Here is a 20,180-nt window from a genome sequence, read left to right on the forward strand (position 1 = left end):
AACCTCCTCAAAGGAATGTTTAGAATAAAACTCAGGTGTGTTCAGCATGTTCTCTATTTTCATTATATAACTGTCAGTATCTGTAACTAGTATCCCCCAACCTTATCAGCCTTCATAACACATCTAGTACTATCATTGCTCAAATTAAGTCCTAATATGTCATCATTTGAAATATTATAAAACTTACATTCTGGTGTTTTATTGAGAGCCTTTCTTATGTCGAGCTAGCATTTTGTCTCAAAGACTGTAAGTGTGGGATGCAGTGGGGGACAAAAAGTACTTGGTCTTTTAATTTTTTTCTTCAGTGGGTTTATCTTCATCCATGTTGTTTTTCTCATGAAAGAAAAGCTTCAAATTCATCTTCCTCACATACATTTTTAAATCAATGATGGTCTGTGTCCCATTGCTCCTTTCTTGAAGTATAAATGTAAGTCCACTGTTAAGCACTTTTCCTCAAGTGCTGTCAGTGGTTTCCTTGAAAGATTCCAGATCCTAGGGGCTAATTCCACCTGGAGGTTTGTGGCCCTGATGGGTAGAAGTTTTTGTTCTCCAGGTACCTCAGCTCTCTCATCCCTGTCCACTGCTTCCTCCTCCAGTTGTTCTGGTGCTCCCTCTGTGGGGTCAGATGGTCACTTCTCTCAGGAACCTCGGTGGGCTGTATCTACCTACATATATGATTTTAGTTCTTGCCACAGAACTGATGAAGGCTTTATTGTATTAGTTAGCCGAAAGCAATTTTAGATAAAAGTCAGTCTTTTTATATGTATGTTATACTTTTATTAAGACCTGATTTTGGAATGTGGATTGCAAATAGATAGGTAGTGTTTTTCTTAATGTGTGTGTGCGTGTGTGTGTGTGTGTGTGTGTGTGTGGGTGCTTAGGGATCATAGAAGATTACTAGGCTATCGACCCGGAGGTAATTTTAAGCCTAGCCATTTCAACACAATGTAATATCATAGAGGTACTAGTCAGTACCCACGATTGCATTTAGTGATGACTGTCAATGTCCAGGAGGGTTGTGGGCACTAACCTCAGTAAGAATTTACAGTGTCCCATCCACTCATCCAGGTTCCTCTTGAACAGTGTTGTAGAAGTGCTCTGTTTCACATGAATTTGTAGCCTGTTCCAAAGACATGGCAGTTGCTGGGAGATAAATCTGTCTCTCCAGCATGTCCTATTTAAGTTGCAGGCCATATTTAAGTCCCTAGAATAGATAGCCCTCCAACCATTTGATTTATGGATATGCAGTAGATTCATTAGGTTTGGGTCTTGGGTTGTTCTGTAGGCCAGGCATAAGTCTTCCCTAACTGGTCTATACAATATGGAGTATAGTGACAGGGATTGTAGTCAGCCTATGTAAAACACATGCTATAGGCCCTTGATCTTCTTTGTTAGAAACCTCTGAGGTCTTTCTAATTGTTGTAGGTGCTTAGTACGGTACATACCAAATGGGGCATTATACTCAATTATGGGCTGGATAAGTGCCGAGTATAGGGGGTTATAACTTCTTTTGCTGTCGAGGCAATGCCTTCACTAATCACGTGAGCTACATGTAAAGCTTTCCTTACAGTGGTAGACATGTGGTGGTCAAAGTTAAGGTCGCAGTCAACCTGTAATCACAGGTGCCTTACCACTTCATGGATACTTAGGGCATTGTTATTGATTTGATAGTATGAAGGGACATTGTTTGTGCTGAAGGGAATGATGATGCATTTCTTTCCATTCAGTTTAAGACCGTGACTAATACACCAGTTGTTGGTCTGTGTGAGACCATCCTGAAGTATACTGACATAATTTGGGGATTGAATGATTGCACCTAGTTTGCAGTCATCTGCAAATGTGGTCAGTCATAACCCTTTACTTTTGACCTGAAATTCTGAGAAGTATATACCAAACAGAAGGGGGCCCAGCACTGATCCCTGTGGCACCCCACTGGTAACAAGTCTGCTGGTTGATGTGGAGTCACCCACTTTGGTAGTGTGTGTCCAGTTTGTGAGCCAGTTGACAACCCATCTTACAACGAGGGGGTTTACATTCAGTTTGCTAAGTTTATTGGTAATGCCTGAATATGGCATTGTGTCAAAAGCCTTTGCCAAGTCAAGGTATGCTGTGTGCACATATTTGCCCTCATCAATGGTCTTGGTCACATTTTCAAAGAAATATACCAGATTTAACAGGCAGGATCTGCTCTTCATGAAGCTGAATTGAGTAGGATCCAGGGTTTGGAGGTCACCTATGTCTTTATTTATGATGTCCATAATAATATGTTCCATGACTTCGCAGATGAGGCTGGTTAGGCTTATGGGTCTGTAATTCCCTAGGTGTGTTGCTAGGCCACCTTTGTGGAGGGGAATAACTGTAGCTGTTCTCCATTCCACAGGAACAAAGCATGTGGTTAGGCTATGATTGAAAAGGGTACTTAGTGGTGATGCAAGTTCATGTTTTAGCCTGTTTAGAAGACATCCGGGGATGTCATCTGGCCCCATAGAGGCCACGATCTTTGCCTTGGACAGGGCTTTGAGGACCCGCTCTTCAGATATGTAAGGTGGGGGTTGGAGTTTGGGGGAGAGTTTGTTGTAAGTTAAGAGGGGATAAGGGAGCAAATTTTTCACCAAACCTATCCACTAGGAGGTTTTCTATCTCTGTGGAGGTCAGTGTATGTGATACTGTTGGCCACCAGTTCTGCACATACTTGAGTCCTACCCCTTAGAGTACATACATAGCTGTAAAAGATCTTATGGTTATCCTTGGCAGTACTTGCTGGGTTTCTGTCAAAGAAGCTTTTGGAGGATTTGACAAGTTGCCGTATTTGCCTGTTAGGCTGAGGAGGGTGCTTTTAAATTGTTAGGCCCTTGTCTTTGTTTTCTCAGACAGCAACTTTTTGATTTTATTGTAGAGTTTGTTGATGCTGGAAGTCCACTATGGCAGCTTGATTTTACTTTGGGGCTCTGGCTTTGATTCTATCTGATACAGCTGAATTTATACACTTATGCAAGTGATAGTACAAGGCTTTAGTGCAAGCTTCATTGTAGTTACCATTTTTAGCGTGGGGTGGGGCTTGGAATGCATTTATGCCTTCATCTAGGAGGGTATAGTTTGCCTTGGTGAAGTTCTTTAGTCTGATTTTACGCTTTGTGAGTTCTGGTGTTACTGTCAGTTCAAAGGTGACTGATTTGTGTTGGTTTTAACTAGTGAGGGTCCAATAGTTGCAACAGTGCACCTGTTTGACATGTTGGTGAGGACAAGATCTAGAATGTTTGTTCCTCTTGTTGGGGTATGGACAATTTGCTCCAGGACATTTAAATTCACAAACTCAAGGACCTTTTGTGCTAGTGAGTTTGGGCTAGATTAGGTTTCCCACTTGATGGTGTGATAATTAAAATCCCCCATAACCAGTGTGCTCAGTAAAATTTGGATTGTCTTCATTTTGGTTAAGTAGGCTTTGTGGGTGTTGTGGCCTATGGAGGGGGATCTATAACTGGCTAAGACTTGAATGGGGGTCTTACACACCATAACCTGGATGTTGAGTAACTCCATGGCATTGTCCAATCTAACTAGACAAGAGATGAATTTATCTCTAATATAGATTTAAACACCACCTCCTTTGGTTTTCACATGTTCATTTTGCGGTCTAAAGATTTGAATGGCATTGTAGCCTTGCACGGCCAGGATACTCTCTGAGGCCTTAAACCAGGTTTTTGTGATCTAGTGATAGAAGTGCTTCCAGGGAGTGCAGGTTTTTGGTTTAACCTCTTAGCAATTAGCAGCATGACCCTTATTTTGCTCTGATTGGTTAATTTCATGTCAGTAATGTTGTTTTCAAGATCTTGCCTAAAAAAGGCACTATGGGGGAGGCAAGACCCTGTGCCAGCAGCCAAAAGCATAGGGGTGCCAGGTGAAAACTGTGTTTGGCAAAGCAGCGAGGTTTGTCGACCATGGCTTCCCAGGCAGACAGGAACTGGATCCCCTTGGAATGACACCAGAAACTAAGCCATTTATTGAAATCAATATTTTTTTTATTTATCTTGTGGCATCATTCTAGGTGAGGGTAGTATGCTGTTCAAGGCTAGGGACATACCTGCCTGGGACACATACTCAGAGAGCTCGACCATGTGTCTCATCATATAGTCCAGTGAGGTACATCTCCTGTCATTCACACCAACATGAACTATGACATAGTCATAACAGTACTTGTTGGTGAGAGACCTGAGTGCAGGTGTGATTTAGCAAATACTGGCATGGACAGGCAGCTGACAGTGACTTTCTCCTTGTCCAACCTGATGAGTGGGACATCCATGTGTCTCATTAGTGAGTCTCCAATGACAAGAAACTTGTTTTATGAGTGTCACACTTTATGGACTTGATGGGTGAGATACTGGTGTTGCTATGTGTCATGGGTGCTGTTGACTGTGTTAGCTGTAGCAGACATGTTTTAGAGGTCTCTGGTGTTTTTGAGAGAATCTCCAAGTATGTGGATTTACATGTTTGATGTGTACTATGTGTGTGAGTAGTGGTATATGTGTATGAGTAGTGGTACTATGTGACTATATAATGGTGGGTGAGTTGACAACCTTCTCCGTGTTACTGTTCTGAGTGAGAGAGAGCATGGATTTGAGATTCTTGGTGTAAATACATCTCTCACACTCCGTACTAAACTATGCTATTAGTAGATGGTTGTTTATGTACATGAGGCAATTGCTACACTGCCTCAAGAGACCCAAGTCAACAAGGTTGGCAGAAGAAACAAGGGTAGTTTAACCGTCCATAATGCTAGGTTGAAGACTGTTGTCACTAGAGGTGGCTTTTCAGAAACGATCATGGTGGTGGAGCTCGGCGAATGGATATTTCTGCCTGGGTTTTAAGGGAAAATTTGTTGAATTTAACTGTCCACCATTGGCAGACTATTGCTCTCTAGTGTGCGGTCTCTAAATACCAGAAGTTAAAACTTGAAAAAGTTACCTAAAACATGTTGTTCTTAAATGCACTATTACAGCCCTGTTTATATTGTTTGCCTGGAATAGGCTGGTTTAAAATTAAACAATACATATATTTTCCACACCTACTACTAAGTGTATAAAAGGTAATATGTTTAACATTGTAAAGTATTTCTGATTTTTTTGTTACTTTAGATTGTTTGTGTGTGATGAATAAAGCCTTGTTGCTTTGGAACACTTCCTGGGTTTCATGATTTGTGGAAGTTACTGTGACTGAGCTCATCAACGAAGTTTTAAGACTACTAGTTTTTCTATTTTTTTATTTTTTTCCTCAGCACTCATGTTAGTGGGGTTGGAAATAAACAGCATGTAAACGCTAACATCCTAATCAAAGTGAAGTAGGTTATTATATGCCAGCTAAGCATGGATGCAAATTTTGCTCTCTTCATGGGAAAGAACACAACTGAGTTTCTGCTTCCTATTGTTTAAGCAGTTATGCAGCACATAAGTAAATTTACTCACACAGAAGGCAATCAAGGAAGCAGTTTTCAGTATACCCCGACACTTTTACTTACTCTACAGAATGGAACAGAAGCTTTAAAAGAAGATGTAATATAATGCTTTAAATGATATATTGATGTGGCTGACAGATTAATAGACCATAAAAAGAGACAGGTTAGAAATTGATGTTCCAGGGAGAGCTGGGAGGATTAATTATAATAATTTGCAGTATAAAAAAGATTAATATCATTCCGATGGAGTTCATTGATCACTGACTCCCCAGCTACTTAATAATTTTCATCCAAGAACTTTTTACATTAGGTTTCCAAGTTACCTCAGTAAACATACTATTTTAAAAAACAGTGTGGTTTCTCATAAGACACTGTAATTTAATGGGTCTAAGATTTATTTCGGCATTGTTTATGAATCTGTAACCAGAAAAAGAGAAACATTTTATATCGCTATTCAAAAATATACACACAGTAGACTCTTAAGTTTTAATCATTAAATCTTTTGACATTAATAATTGCCTTACTGACTGGAAAGAAAGCGATGACACAATCATGTTTTTACATAGCAAAAATATTACTACCAAACAGATAACTTACAACAGCTATCGCATGTCTGCTTTCAGCATAAAACATCCTTGACGTGTTTGCTGTACTCAAGCAGGTATAGCAGACCTATAAGATGTTATAACTGATAACCTTATGTGGTCATCTTTTCTCTGAAGAGAGCACAGTGAACACAACTATTGTTAATCATATGTGCCGCATCACTAAACTATTTCTGACATAAGTTAAAATTCTCCTATCCTCTGTAATGAAATTATTATTATTATTATTATTATTATTATTAACCCAGCCACTGGGGATGCACAAGTTAGTGCATTTCTTTGTGCCGGTCCCAAGCCCAGATAAATGGGGAGGGTTACGTCAGGAAGGGCATCTGGCGTAAAGCCTCTGCCAAATTACTTATGCAGAGAACATTTCATATTTCCATACCGGATCGGTCAAGGCTCAGGTTAATAACGACCACCACCAGTACTGTTAGTCAACAGGGTGATGGCAGAAATTGGGCTACTGTTGGCCAAAGGAGAAGAGGAGGGGGAAGGCATGCCTGAAGGCAGGAAGAGAGGAGGAAGGTTAGGAGTGTAGTAGTGAGGGTAGAAACTTTGAATGTTGGCAGTATGACTGGTAAAAGGAGAGAGCTAACTGATATGATGGAGAGAAGGAAGGTTGATATATTGTGTGTGCAAGAGACCAGATGGAAGGGAAGTAAGGCCAGGTGTATAGGAGGCAGGTTCAAACTGTTCTATCATGGTGTGGATGGCAGGAGAAATAGGGTAGGGGTTATCCTAAAGGAACAGTATGCCAAGAGTGTTTTGGAGGTAAAGAGAGTGTCTGATAGAATGATGTTTATGAAGCTTGAAATTGATGGTGTAATGATGAATGTCGTGACTGCATATGCTCCACAAGTTGGGTGTGCGATGGATGAGAAAGAAAATTTTGGAGTGAGTTGGATGAAGTGGTGGTGAGTGTACCCAAGGGCGAGAGACTAGTGATTGGAGCGGACTTCAATGGGCATGTTGGTGAAGTGAACAGAGGGGATGAGGAAGTGATGGGTAGATATGGTGTTAAGGAGAGGAATGCAGAAGGTCAGATGATTGTGGATTTTGCGAAAAGGATGTATATGGCTGTGGTGAATACGTATTTTAAGAACAGGGAGGAGCATAGGGTGATGTACAAGAGTGGAAGAAGATGCACACAGGTGGATTATATCCTATGTAGGAGGGCCAGTCTGAAGGAGATTGGAGACTGTAAAGTGGTGATAGGGGAAAGTGTAGTTAAGCAGCATAGAATGGTGGTCTGTAGGATGACACTGGTGATCAAGAAGAGGAGGAGGAGGAGTGTGAAAGCAGTGCCAAGGATTAAATGGTGGAAGTTAAAAAAGGGTGATTGTGAGGTGGAGTTCAGGGAAGAGTTAAGACAAGCACTGGGAGGCAGTGAAGAGTTACTGAATAACCCACATAACCCACGCACTCAGGTCACTCCACAACAAGTACAAATATGACTCTGTCATTGTCCATATTTGTGTGAATGACCTGAGGCATACCTCCCTGGACTACATGAAAAGAGACATGGAGGAGCTCTCCGATCTTGTAGTCCAGGCAGGTATGACCCTAGCCCTGAGTAGCATCCTGCCAACACCCAGAATGATACCACAGTATAAGGACGAAATGATTGACTTTAACAATTGGCTAAGCTTTTGGTGTCATTCTAAGGGAATCCAGTATCTGTCTGCCCCGGATAACATGATCAATAGACCACGCTGCTTTGCCAGAGATGGCCTGCACCTGTCGCCCTTGGGATTCCGGATACTGGCAAAGGCTCTTGCCACCCCTATAGTGCCTTTTTTCGGCAAGGTTCAAATGACAAATTCACCACAGTAACAGGTACAAGCAAGCAAAATCTGAGGGTAATGCTACTGAAAGCCAGAAGTCTAAACCTCAAAATGCACTCACTCGAGGCACTCCTTAAAATGGAGAACATTGACATCTGTGCAGTGACAGAGACCTGGTTCAAAGCTCCAGAGAGCACTCCTGCATTATCAGGCTATAATTCATACCACACCTTTCGGCCACCAAACCCAGACTGAAACACTAAAGGTGGAGGCATGTCCATATTCATTAAGGATATCCACACCTCCAAGCTAGTTGCTCAGCATAATACATCCGAGATTATCCAAGTTCAACTAACTCTGGGCAAAACTGCAATCCAGATTGTAGCTTGCTACAGACCCCCCACCATGCCCAGGATTCCCCTCTTCTTTTCTTGATACACTGGAAAATATTAAGGTACAACCCAACACTCTAATAATAGGTGATTTCAACTACCCTACCATTAACTGAGAAAACTACTCATGTACCAACTTTTTTGCTCAACGTTTTGTGGAAATCATCAATTCAAATGCCTTGGATCAACTTATCCACACCCCCACCAGGGGCAGCAATATCCTAGACCTGGTCATCACCAAAATGGGTGGCCGGTGTTCCACACCAGAGGTCAGCTCCTCATTGGTTAGATCCGACCACAAGCTAATCACCCTAGACATCCACATCCCGCTCCCACCCCCCATTAGGGAAACAACCGTAAAAAATTTCTCCAATGCCAACTTCATGCTTCTTAAGACAGAAGTGGCAAACATGTGGCTGAATAAGGAGAGGGTAACGGTGAGCTGCCTATCGGGAGCTAGGATCCGCCACATTACACACGCACTCAGGTCACTCCAAAGCAAGTACAAGTATGATGCAGTCATTGTCCATGCTGGTGTGAATGACCTGAGACGTACCTCCCTGGACTACATGAAAAGAGACATTGAGGAGCTCTCCGATTATGTAGCCAAGACTGGTATGACCCTGACCCTGAGCAGCATCCTGCCTTCACCAAGAATGATGCCTCAGTACAAAGACAAAATGATCAGTTTTAACAATTGGCTTAATCACTGGTGTCATTCTAGGGGGATCCAATGTCTGTCAGCCTGGGATGACATGCTGGACAAGGGGATGGCTTGCACCTGTCACCACTGGGCTTCCGGATACTGTCCAAGGCTCTTGCCACCCCATAGTGCCTTTTTAGGCAATGCTCAAAGACAAATCAACCTCCGTAAAAACAAAAATGGAAAAAATTAAGGGTAATGCTGCTCAACGCCAGAAGTCTAAATCTCAAGATGCAGGCACGCACTTCTCAGTATGGAGAACATCGATGTCTGTGCAGTAACTGAAACCTGGTTCAAGGCTCCTGAGAGCACTCCAGCGCTACCAGGCTATACCTCATATCATGCTTTGCCTCAAGTTCCAGGCCGAACCACAAAGGAGGAGTGTCCATTTTCATAAAGGACACCTACACCTCTCGATTGGTGGCTACCCATGAAGCATCAGAAACCATACAAGTTTTACTCACCATAGGCAAAACTGCCATACAACTGGTTGCATGTTATAGAACACCCTCCCAATCCCAGGAATCCCATCAAGCATTCCTGAAAACACTGGAGGATATGAATGTCACACCAAACACCATCATATTGGGTGACTTCAACTACTAACATAGACTGGGCCCACTATCCTAGCCCTAACACCCTAGCCCAAAGATTCCTGGAATTCATTAACTCAAATGCTATGGAGCAACTGGTCACTTCTCCTACGAGGAGAGATAATATACTTGACCTGATTATCACAAACATGGGGTCCAAATGCTCAACGGATATAAACCCTCACTAGTAAGATCTGACCATAAACTGATCACGTTGGATGTACATATCCCACCCCCACCCCTAGAACAAAAGACTACAGTGAAAAATTTTTCAAAAGCTGACTTTACACTCCTTAAGTCAGAAATGATATCCTTTAAGCCTACTGGGTTAATGGAAACCACATCCCAAAATGCTGAATCCTACACAACAGCCTTCTACGGACATCTCCAAGAATGCATGGATCAAGCAATCCCAACTAAAACCAAGACCCTCTCCACCAAGGGAAAACGCCCAGTTTGGTGGACCCTGGCTATAAACAAACTGTACAACAAAAGAAGGAAGCTACTGCAGGACAAAGCCAAATCCCACAAGGGAAAGGCTTCCCTGATCAGCACAAGTAAAAAACTACATTCTCTCATAAAAACATCTAAAGCCAACTTTGAGAGAAAGATTGCCAAGGATACCAAAGACAATCACAAGGCCTTCTTCAATTATGTCAGAACCTTGGGAGGAAATTCTCAGATATGCTCTGAGTTGGTACACAAAAAATTCACTGACCCTACCGACATTGCCGATATTCTGGCAGATAGGTTCAGTGCAAATTCTCCTCACCCCTAAAGATGTAGCAATTATCCCTGCTGAATGTAACCTACCTGTCATCTCAGACATACAGGTGAAATCAGCACTCAACAAAGCAAAAAGCACAGCATCTATGGGACCCGATGGTATCCTGAACTTCAAGATGAACTCAACCCGCACCTAAAAACGCTATTCAGTCTTAGCCTCACTACAGGATATGTACCTGAACACTGGTGCACAGCAACAGTGGTCCAAATTCTACTGACCCTGGTAACTACCGCCCCATAAGTCTGACCAGCCTGGTCTGCAAGGCTATGGAAAGAATCATCAACGAACTCATAAATGGCGATATTGGAGATCTGCAGACCCTTGATCCCACCCAATTCGGTTTTGTAAAAGGCAGATCCTGCCTCTTAAACCTGGTTGACTTCTTCGAGACAGTCACTAGTGCCATCGACGAGGGCAAGGCTGTCCACACTGCCTACTTGGACTTGGCTAAAGCCTTTGACACGATACCACACTCTGGCATCATAGACAAGCTCAGCAGCCTAAATGTAAATCCATATGTCACAAGATGGGTAGCAAACTGGCTAAAAAACAGAACCCATAAGGTCAAAATTGCTGGAGCCATGTCAGATTCAAAACCAGTCACAGTGGTGTCCCACAGGCTCAGTCTTGGGACCACTCTTATTCGGCATTTACTTCTCGGATGTGAAAGCAAATATGGGAGGATTATGGCTGACAAAGTTTGCAGATGACTGCAAACTGGGTGCCATAGTTGATTCACCTGCTGACACACACATCCTACAGAAAGGTCTCACTGAAACGGACAACTGGTGCGGAATCATGGCTTCAAACTTAATGCCAAAATGTATAGTCATCCCCTTTGGGAAAAACAAAGTACCCACAAATTATCACATACACAATAACCCACTGGAAGAAGTAATCAGAGACCTGGGGACTCAAGTCGATAGTGACCTCTCCTTTGACAACCATGTTGCCAAAGTGGTCAGAAAGACATTCTACCTTGCCCATCTCATCATGAAGGGATTCTCATCCAGATCAAAGGAGGTCATTGTACCTCTATATTCCTCCCTTGTCAGGCCCATGATTGAATATAATGCTCCATTTGGGATGTATCTCACCCGGCACGTGCAACAACTGGAAAGACCGTACCTCACCAAGAAGATCATGGGTCTCAAACATGTGCCTTATCCAGCTAGATTAAAGAAACTCCAGCTCTATTCAGTAGCATACCACCTGCTCAGAGGTGATTTGTGCCTAACATATAGGGCCATGTCAGAACTGATGGACATGCTCCATCTCAAAAATCCAGATCCACCAGAACCGAGCTAAAGATTTCAACCTCTGCACAAATATGAATAAAACATGCTGGAGGGATAGATTCATAACACAGAGGTTACCTGGAACAAAATCCCAGTTCATGTGAGACAGAGCCCTTCATTGGCACTGTTCAAGAAAAATCTCGATGCATGGATGGGAAGTCACCTCAGTGTCACTACTAGACAGAGGTATAGTTTACTAAATAATGGGGTCCCACATGTGTCACTACTAGAGAAGCCACATCATTGTTGGCTAGGCTTGTAAGTGCCCCAGGGCAGATAGCCTAGTACACTACTATGAAACTATGAAACTATGAAACATCACGACACCCATGCAGATGGACAATAGAGGTACAACTGCTAAATCCTACACAAATGCACTTTATAAGCACTTATACGAGTGCATGGATCATGCTATCCCTAACAGAACCAAGATGCTATCCTCCAAAAAAAGGAAGCCAATCTGGTGGTCTTCTGCCATAAACAAACTCTACAACAGAAGAAAGAAACTGTTGAAAAAAAGAGTAAAATCCCACGATTGGAGGAACTCCCTGGTCAGCCTCAGTAAGAAGCTGAGATCCCTTATAAAATCCTCCAAAGCTAGTTATGAAAACAAAATTGCCACTGATTCTAAAGACAAGCACAAAGTATTCCATAGCTATGTCAAGAATCTCAATGGCAACACTCAGATCTGCTCTGAGTTACAGCACAATGACACTAAATATACCGAACCAACTGATATTGCCAACATCCTGGCAGATAGGTTCAGTGCTAACTTTACCCCCCTCTCACCCCCTAAAGGGCCCACCTTTATACCGGAAGAATGCAAAGTTCCTGTAGTCACGGCTGCACAGGTAACAACTTCACTCTCCAAAGCCAAGAACACAGCATCCATGGGACCTGACAACATCCCAGGCTGCCTTCTACATGAACTACAGAATGAACTGGCACCCCATCTAAGTACCATGTTCAATCATAGCCTCACCTCAGGCTTTGTGCCCATTGAATGGCGCACCATGACAGTTATCCCACTCCACAAAGGGGGGGCCAAAACAGACCCCGGGAACTACAGCCCCATTAGCCTGACGAGCCTAGTCTGCAAGGCCATGGAACATATCATCATGGAACTCAAAAACAAAGACATTGGAGATCTCCAAACTCTGCCCCCCTCACAGTTTGGGTTTGTAAAAGGCAGATCATGTCTCCTAAACCTGATAAACTTCTTTGAAGTAGTCACCAATGCCATAGATGAGGGTAAGGTGGTTCACACAGCCTATCTAGATCTCGCCAAGGCATTCAACACCATCCACCACTCTAGAATTATAGATAAACTCACTAAACTAGGTATAAATCGCTATGTCACAAGATGGGTTGCAAACTGGCTTACTGACAGAACCCACACTGTGAAAGTAGCAGACACCAAATCAGACTTCAGACCAGTGACAAGTGGAGTACCACAGGGTTCAGTCCTGGGTCCTCTCCTGTTTGGTATCTACTTCTCTGAAGTACAGACTAACACAGAAGGTCTTTGGCTAACTAAAATCACAGATGACTACAAACTAGGAGCCATAATCAAAACTCCTAAAGATGTGGACATCGTACAAAAGGGCCTCACTGAGACAGATGCCTGATGTCAAAGACATGGTCTCAAGCTCAATGCCAAAAAGTGCATTGTCACCCCCTTTGGTAAAAACTCTGTACCCATGAGCTAACACATAGGCAGTAGTCTACTTAACATCCAAAGTGTGATAAGAGACCTTGGGACACAGGTGGACAGTAGTCTCTCCTTTGATAATCACATCACCACAGTGGTCAGGAAATCCTTCTAAGTGGCACACCTCATCACAAAAGGTTTCTCATCCAGAAAAAAAGAGGTCATTGTTCCCCTCTACTCATCACTCATTAAACCCATTATAGAGTACAATGCCCCTTTTGGTATGTACCTCACAAGACATCTACAACAACTGGAAAGGCAGCAAAAATACCTCACAAAGAGGATTACTGGCCTCAAACAGATGCCTTACGCAGACCGTCTCAAAAAACTCCAGCTTTACTCCATCGCATATCACCTACTCAGAGGTGATCTCTGCCTAACATACAAAGCTATGTCAAACCCAGAGCTGTTGGACATGCTCCACTTAAAGAAATCCCAATCCCTCCGAGCTACACGCTCTAGGGACCTAAACTTTGTCACCACAATAAAAAGAACATGCTGGAGGGATAGATTCCTGTCCCAGACACTTCCCATACTCTGGAACAGACTACCTATCTATGTCAAACAGAGCTCTTCATTAGCACTCTTCAAGAAAAATCTTGATGATTGGATGGGTAATAGGAAATTTTCCCTGGGGATCACTTCTGTGGTTCTGCTTGACAGGGGCACAGGAAAATGATTTTCTTGGGTGGCGAAAGCAAGGTTACATTTTTGGCTAGGCTTGTACAGGCCCTAGGGCCAATAGCCTAGTACCTACCTATGAACCTATGAATAGCTGGTTAACTACAGCAGAGCTAGTAAGGGAGATTGCTAGAAAGGTGCTTGGTGTGACATCTGGAAAGAGGAAGGAGGACAAAGAGACCTGGTGGTGGAATGAGGAAGTACAGGAGAGTATACAGAGGAAGAGGCTGGTGAAGAAGAAGTGGGAGTGTCAAAGAGATGAAGAAAGTAGACATGAGTATAAGGAGATGAGGCGCATGGCAAAGAGAGAGGTGGCAAAGGCTAAGGATAAGGCATATGGAGAGGTGTATGAGAGATTGGACACTAAAGAGGGAGAAAAGGACCTGTACTGATTGGCTAGACAGAGGGACAGAGCTGGGAAAGATGTGCAGCAGGTAATGGTGATAAAGGACAGTGAGGGGAAACTTACTCACAAGCGAGGAGAGTGTGTTGAGTAGATGGAAAGAGTACTTTGAAGGGCTGATGAATGAAGAGAATGAGAGAGAGGGAAGGTTGGATGATGATGATGTGGGGATAGTGAATCAGGAAGTGAAACAGATTAGCAAGGAGGAAGTAAGGACAGCTATGAAGAGGATGAAGAATGGAAAGGCTGTTGGCCCAGATGACATACCAGTGGAAACATGGAGGTGCTTAGGAGAAATGGCTGTGGAATTTTTAACCAGATTGTTTAATGAAATTTTGGAAAGTCAGAGGATGCCTGAGGAGTGGAGAAAAAGTGTTTTGGTACCTATCTTTAAGAATAAGGGTGATGTGCAGAGCTGCACTAACTACAGAGGGATAAAACTGATCAGGCACAGCTTGAAGTTATGGGAAAGGGTAGTGGAAGCTAGGTTAAGAAGGGAGGTGATGATTAGTGATCAGCAGTATGGTTTCATGCCAGGAAAGAGCACTACAGATGCAATATTTGCTCTGAGGGTGCTGGAGAAATACAGAGAAGGTCAGACAGAGTTGCATTGTGTCTTTGTGGACTTAGAGAAAGCATATGACAGGGTGCCTAGAGAGGAGTTGTGGTATTGCATGAGGAAGTCAGGAGTAGCAGAGAAGTATGTAAGAGTTGTACAGGATATGTACGAGGGTAGTGTGACACTGGTAAGGACTGCGGTGGGAGTGACAGATACATTTAAGGTGGAGGTGGGATTACATCAAGGATCAGCTCTGAGTCCTTTCTTATTTTCAGTGGTGATGGACAGGTTGACAGATGAGATCAGACAGGAGGCCCTGTGGACTATGATGTTTGCAGATGACATTGTGATATGTAGTGAGAATAGGGACCAGGTTGAGGAGACCTTGGAGAGGTGGAGATATGCTTTAGAGAGGAGTGGAATGAAGGTCAGCAGGGCTAAAACAGAATATATGTGTGTAAATGAGAGGGAGGGTAGAGGAATGGTGATGATGCATGGAGTAGATTTGGTAAAGGTGGATGAGTTTAAGTACTTGGGATCAACAGTTCAGAGTAATGGTGAGTGTGGAAGACCGGTAAAGAAGAGAGTACAGGCAGGGTGGAATGGGCGGAGAAGTGTGTCAGGAGTGATTTGTGACAGACAGGTACCAGTAAGAGTGAAAGGGAAGGTCTACAAGAGGGTAGTTAGACCAGCTATGTTATATGGGTTGGAGACAGTGGCACTGATGAAAAGGCAGGAGTCAGAGCTTGATGTGGCAGAGTTAAATATGTTAAGATTTGCACTGGGTGTGACTAGGATGGACAGAATTAGGAATCAGTATATTAGAGGGTTAGCTCAGTTTGGAGAGTTTGGAAACAAAGCAAGAGAGGCGAGATTGTGTTGGTTTGGACATGTGCTGAGGAGGGATGCTGGTTATATTGGGAAAAGGATGCTAAGGATGGAGCTGCCAGGTAAGAGGAAAAGAGGAAGGCCTAAGATAAGGTTTCTGGATGTGGTGAAAGAGGACATGCAGGTGGTTGGTGTGACAGAGCAAGATGCAGAGGACAGGAAGAAATGGAAACAGATGATACGCTGTGGCGACCTCTAATGGGAACAGCTGAAAGAAGAAGAATAAGAAGAAGATGATTATTATTATTATTGTTATTATTATTATTATTTGCCAGTTTTTTGCCCTACCCTACTCATCACAGATTTTAATATCTACGTCCCACCACCATTGAAAGGCCATTTATCAGAGAAAAACTATCAAGAACAGAAATACTTTAAAAGTAAACCAATAAAAAACATCAAACACCAGAGATACTCTCCTCATCTCAAAGGGTTCCTATTAGAAGAATGAAAGTCCAAAATATCATATGGCTGTATACGTGAAAATGTCGTTCATTGATGTATTTTTTTGAGATCGCAGTACAGTGAAGATTGGGAAATTTGCCCTTTCCTCACTGTAGTGCGATCTCGGAGTTGGTATTTATAATTAGCGGGGGATGTGGGGCGTGCAGCCCCCCACAATAAAGGGTTCAAAGTCCGGCATTTTTACTTTTGTTCATATAACATAGACCCAACTCAAACACATTAGTCACACTGTATAAACCAATAACAAAAGAGAAATAGAACAAAACAGAACTGTTGCACAAATTAAGCACACTGTATAGCAATAAAATATTTAAGTGTACTATCTGATCAGAAACAGTAAAATGCATCCAAAAAAACCCCTCATATCTCCTGAAGAAAGTTAGCACAAAAACTCCAAAAACAGAAAATGAAGCAGTGTGAAGACAGGCAGTGATAGGAAATGTATAACATGAAATAAAAGCAGTCAGCATAGCAACATTAGTTAGCCACTCTGGTGTAGGTGTCAAATTTCATACATTCATGCACAACTACACAGGAAGAATATGCCAGGGATTATCTGAACTAACAGGTAAATCTGAAGATGCAGTACAGCACACAGACCGAACTATTGCATGAATGCAAAAGCATATTCATTTGGAACTAAAAAGGGTCTATATTAGATATTTGAACATTTAAAAGTTTGAATCACTAAAGAACGAACTTTAGTGATCGAATGCTTAAAAGTTTGAATATCTATATAAATCTTTTTCTTCTTCTTTCAACTGCTCCCGTTAGGGGTCGCCACAGCAGAACAACTGTCTCCATTTCTTCCTGTCCTCTGCATCTTGCTGTGTCACACCAACCACCTGAATGTCCTCTGTCACCACATCCATAAACCTTATCTTAGGCCTTCCTCTTTTCCTGTTACCTGGCAGATTCATCCTTAGCATCTTTTTCCCAATTATTCTGCATCCCTCCTCAGCACATGTCCAAACCAACGTAATCTTGCCTCCCTGGTTTTGTCTCCAAACCTTCCAATCTGGGCTGACCCTCTAATATACCTATTCCTAATCCTGTCTATCCTCATCACTCCCAGTGCAAATCTTAACATCTTCAACTCTGCCACGTCAAGCTCTGACTCCTGCCTTTTTGTCAGTGCCACTGTCTCCAACCCATATAACATAGCTGGTCTCACTACCCTCTTGTAGACCTTCCCTTTCACTCTTACTGGTACCCATCTGTCACAAATCACTCCTGACACTCTTCTCCATCCACTCCACCCTGCCTGTACTCTCTTCTTCACTTCTCTTCCACAGTCACCATTACTCTGAACTGTTGATCCCAAGAACTTAAACTCATCCACCTTCACCACCTCTACTACCTGCATCCTCACCATTCCTCTATCTCCCCCTCATTCACACACATATATTCTGTCTTAGTCCTGCTGACCTTCATTCCTCTTCTTTCTAGAGCATATCTCCACCTCTCCAGGGTCTCCTCCACCTGTTCCCTACTCTCACTACAGATCACAATGTCATCTGCAAACATCATAGTCCACGGGGACTCCTGTCTGATCTCATCTGTCAACCTGTCCATCACCACTGCAAATAAGAAAGGGCTCAGAGGTGATCCTTGATGTAATCCCACCTCCACCTTAAACGCATCTGTCACTCCCAGCGCAGACCTCACCACTGTCACACTACCCTCGTACATATCCTGTACCACTCTTACATACTTCTCTGACACTCCCGACTTCCTCATACAATACCACAACTTCTCTCTAGGTACCCTGTCATATGCTTTCTCTAAATCCACAAAGACACAATGCAACTCCTTCTGACCTTCTCTGTACTTCTCCATCAACACTCTCAGAGCAAACATCGCATCTGTAGTGCTCTTTCCTGGCATGAAACCATACTGCTGATCACTGATCACCACCTCCCTTCTTAACCTAGCTTCCACTACTCTTTCCCATAACTTCATGCTGTGACTGATCAGTTTAATCCCTCTGTAGTTACTACAGCTCTGCACATCACCCTTATTCTAAAAATCGGCACCAAAACAATTTTTCTCCATTTCTCAGGCATCCTCTCACTTTCCAAGATTTCATTAAACAATCTAGTTAAAAAACTCCACTGCCATTTCACCTAAACACCTCCATTCTTCCACAGGTATGTCATCTGGACCAACAGCCTTTCCGTTCTTCATCCTCTTAATAGCTATCCTTACTTCCTCCTTGCTAATCCACTGCACTTCATGATTCACTATCTGCACATCATCCAACCTTCTCTCCCTCTCATTCTCTTCATTCATCAACCCCTCAAAGTACTCTTTCCATCTGCTCAACACACTCTCCTCGCTTGTGAGTATGTTTCCCTCATTATCCTTTATCACCCTTACCTGCTGCACATCTTTACTAGCTCAGTCCCTCTGTCGAGCCAATTGGTACAGGTCCTTTTCTCTCACCTTAGTGTCCAACCTTTTATACAACTCTTCATACGCCTTATCCTTAGCCTTCGCCACCTCTCTCTTTGCCATGCACCTCATCAGCTTATACTCTTGTCAACTTTCTTCATCTCTTTGACAATCCCACTTCTTCTTCGCCAACCTCTTTCTCTGCATACTCTCCTGTATTTCTTCATTCCACCAGCAGGTCTCCTTGTCCTCCTTCTTCTTTCCAGATGTCACACCAAGCACCTTTCTAGCCATCTCTCTTACTAGCTCTGCTGTAGTTACCCAGCTATTCGGTAACTCTTCATTGCCACCCAGTGCTTGTCTTCACTCTTCCCTGAACATCACCTCACAATTACCCTTTTTCAATTTCCACCATTTGATCCTTGGTGTTGCCCTCACACTCATCCTCCTCTGCTTGATCACCAATGTCATCCTACAAACCACCATCCTATGCTGCCTAACTATAAAAATAATATTTAAAACAAAAAAAGAAAAAGTAAAGGGTTTAAAAAGGGGGGGCAAGCTCCCCTGCACCCTCCACGTGGGGGGGCTGCACCCCCACACCCCCCGCTACTTAAATATACCAACTCCGAGATCGCACTTCAGTGTACTACAGTGCGGAAATGGAAAATTTCCCATTTCCTACACTGTAGCACAATCTTGGAGTTGGCATATTCAAGTAGTGGGGATGTGGGGGGGGGTGCAGGGGGGCTTGGCCCCTTCTTACACCCTTTAGTTTTTCTTTTTTTTTTTTTTTTTAATTTTTATGTATATTCGAACATTTAAGCATTCGATCACTAAAGTTCATTCTTTAGGGATTTGAACTTTTAAGCGTTCGAATAAATAATATAGACCCAACTAAAACATATAGAAAGTAGCACTGAAACTCAATTAAATAAAGGCAACAAGAATTCTGTCATCCAAGTAAAAGGATGGGTATTGAGGAGCATTGTTGTTTACAGATATGTGTTTTTCATTTTTGTATATTTTTGGATGCAACAAGTTAGGGATAGTATTACTGCTTTGTCATATGTGTCTTTCGCTTTTTGAAATTGCCACTAAAATCATCACTCTTGTTAATAGTTTTTAGGCTCCATTACACGGAAAGCAGTATACATGTTACTGATATGTAAGTTTCCTCATCAGCAAAGGTAACATGCAATGCTAGCACTCATTTATAAATTTCATTGTGCAATAGAGCACAACAGCCTGACAGATGGGTCCCCTTAATGATTAACTCTAAATATAAAACTATAATTCTGAGCCAAGTGCTAAACTTACAAGTAAAAACGACAGCAACAAAAAATGGTTAAAGAAATATAGAAGTATCTACTGCTTTATTCAACTTGAAGAAGCAGTGAATGTGACAGCTTGTACCTGTTTTGTTAAAATATTTCAGATTAAAGCAAGACATCTGCTTCTTTTTCTT

Source organism: Protopterus annectens, chromosome 3.part1 (genome assembly GCF_019279795.1).
Source record: "Protopterus annectens isolate FY-2018-M chromosome 3.part1, PAN1.0, whole genome shotgun sequence".
Taxonomy (NCBI): Eukaryota; Metazoa; Chordata; order Ceratodontiformes; family Protopteridae; genus Protopterus; species Protopterus annectens.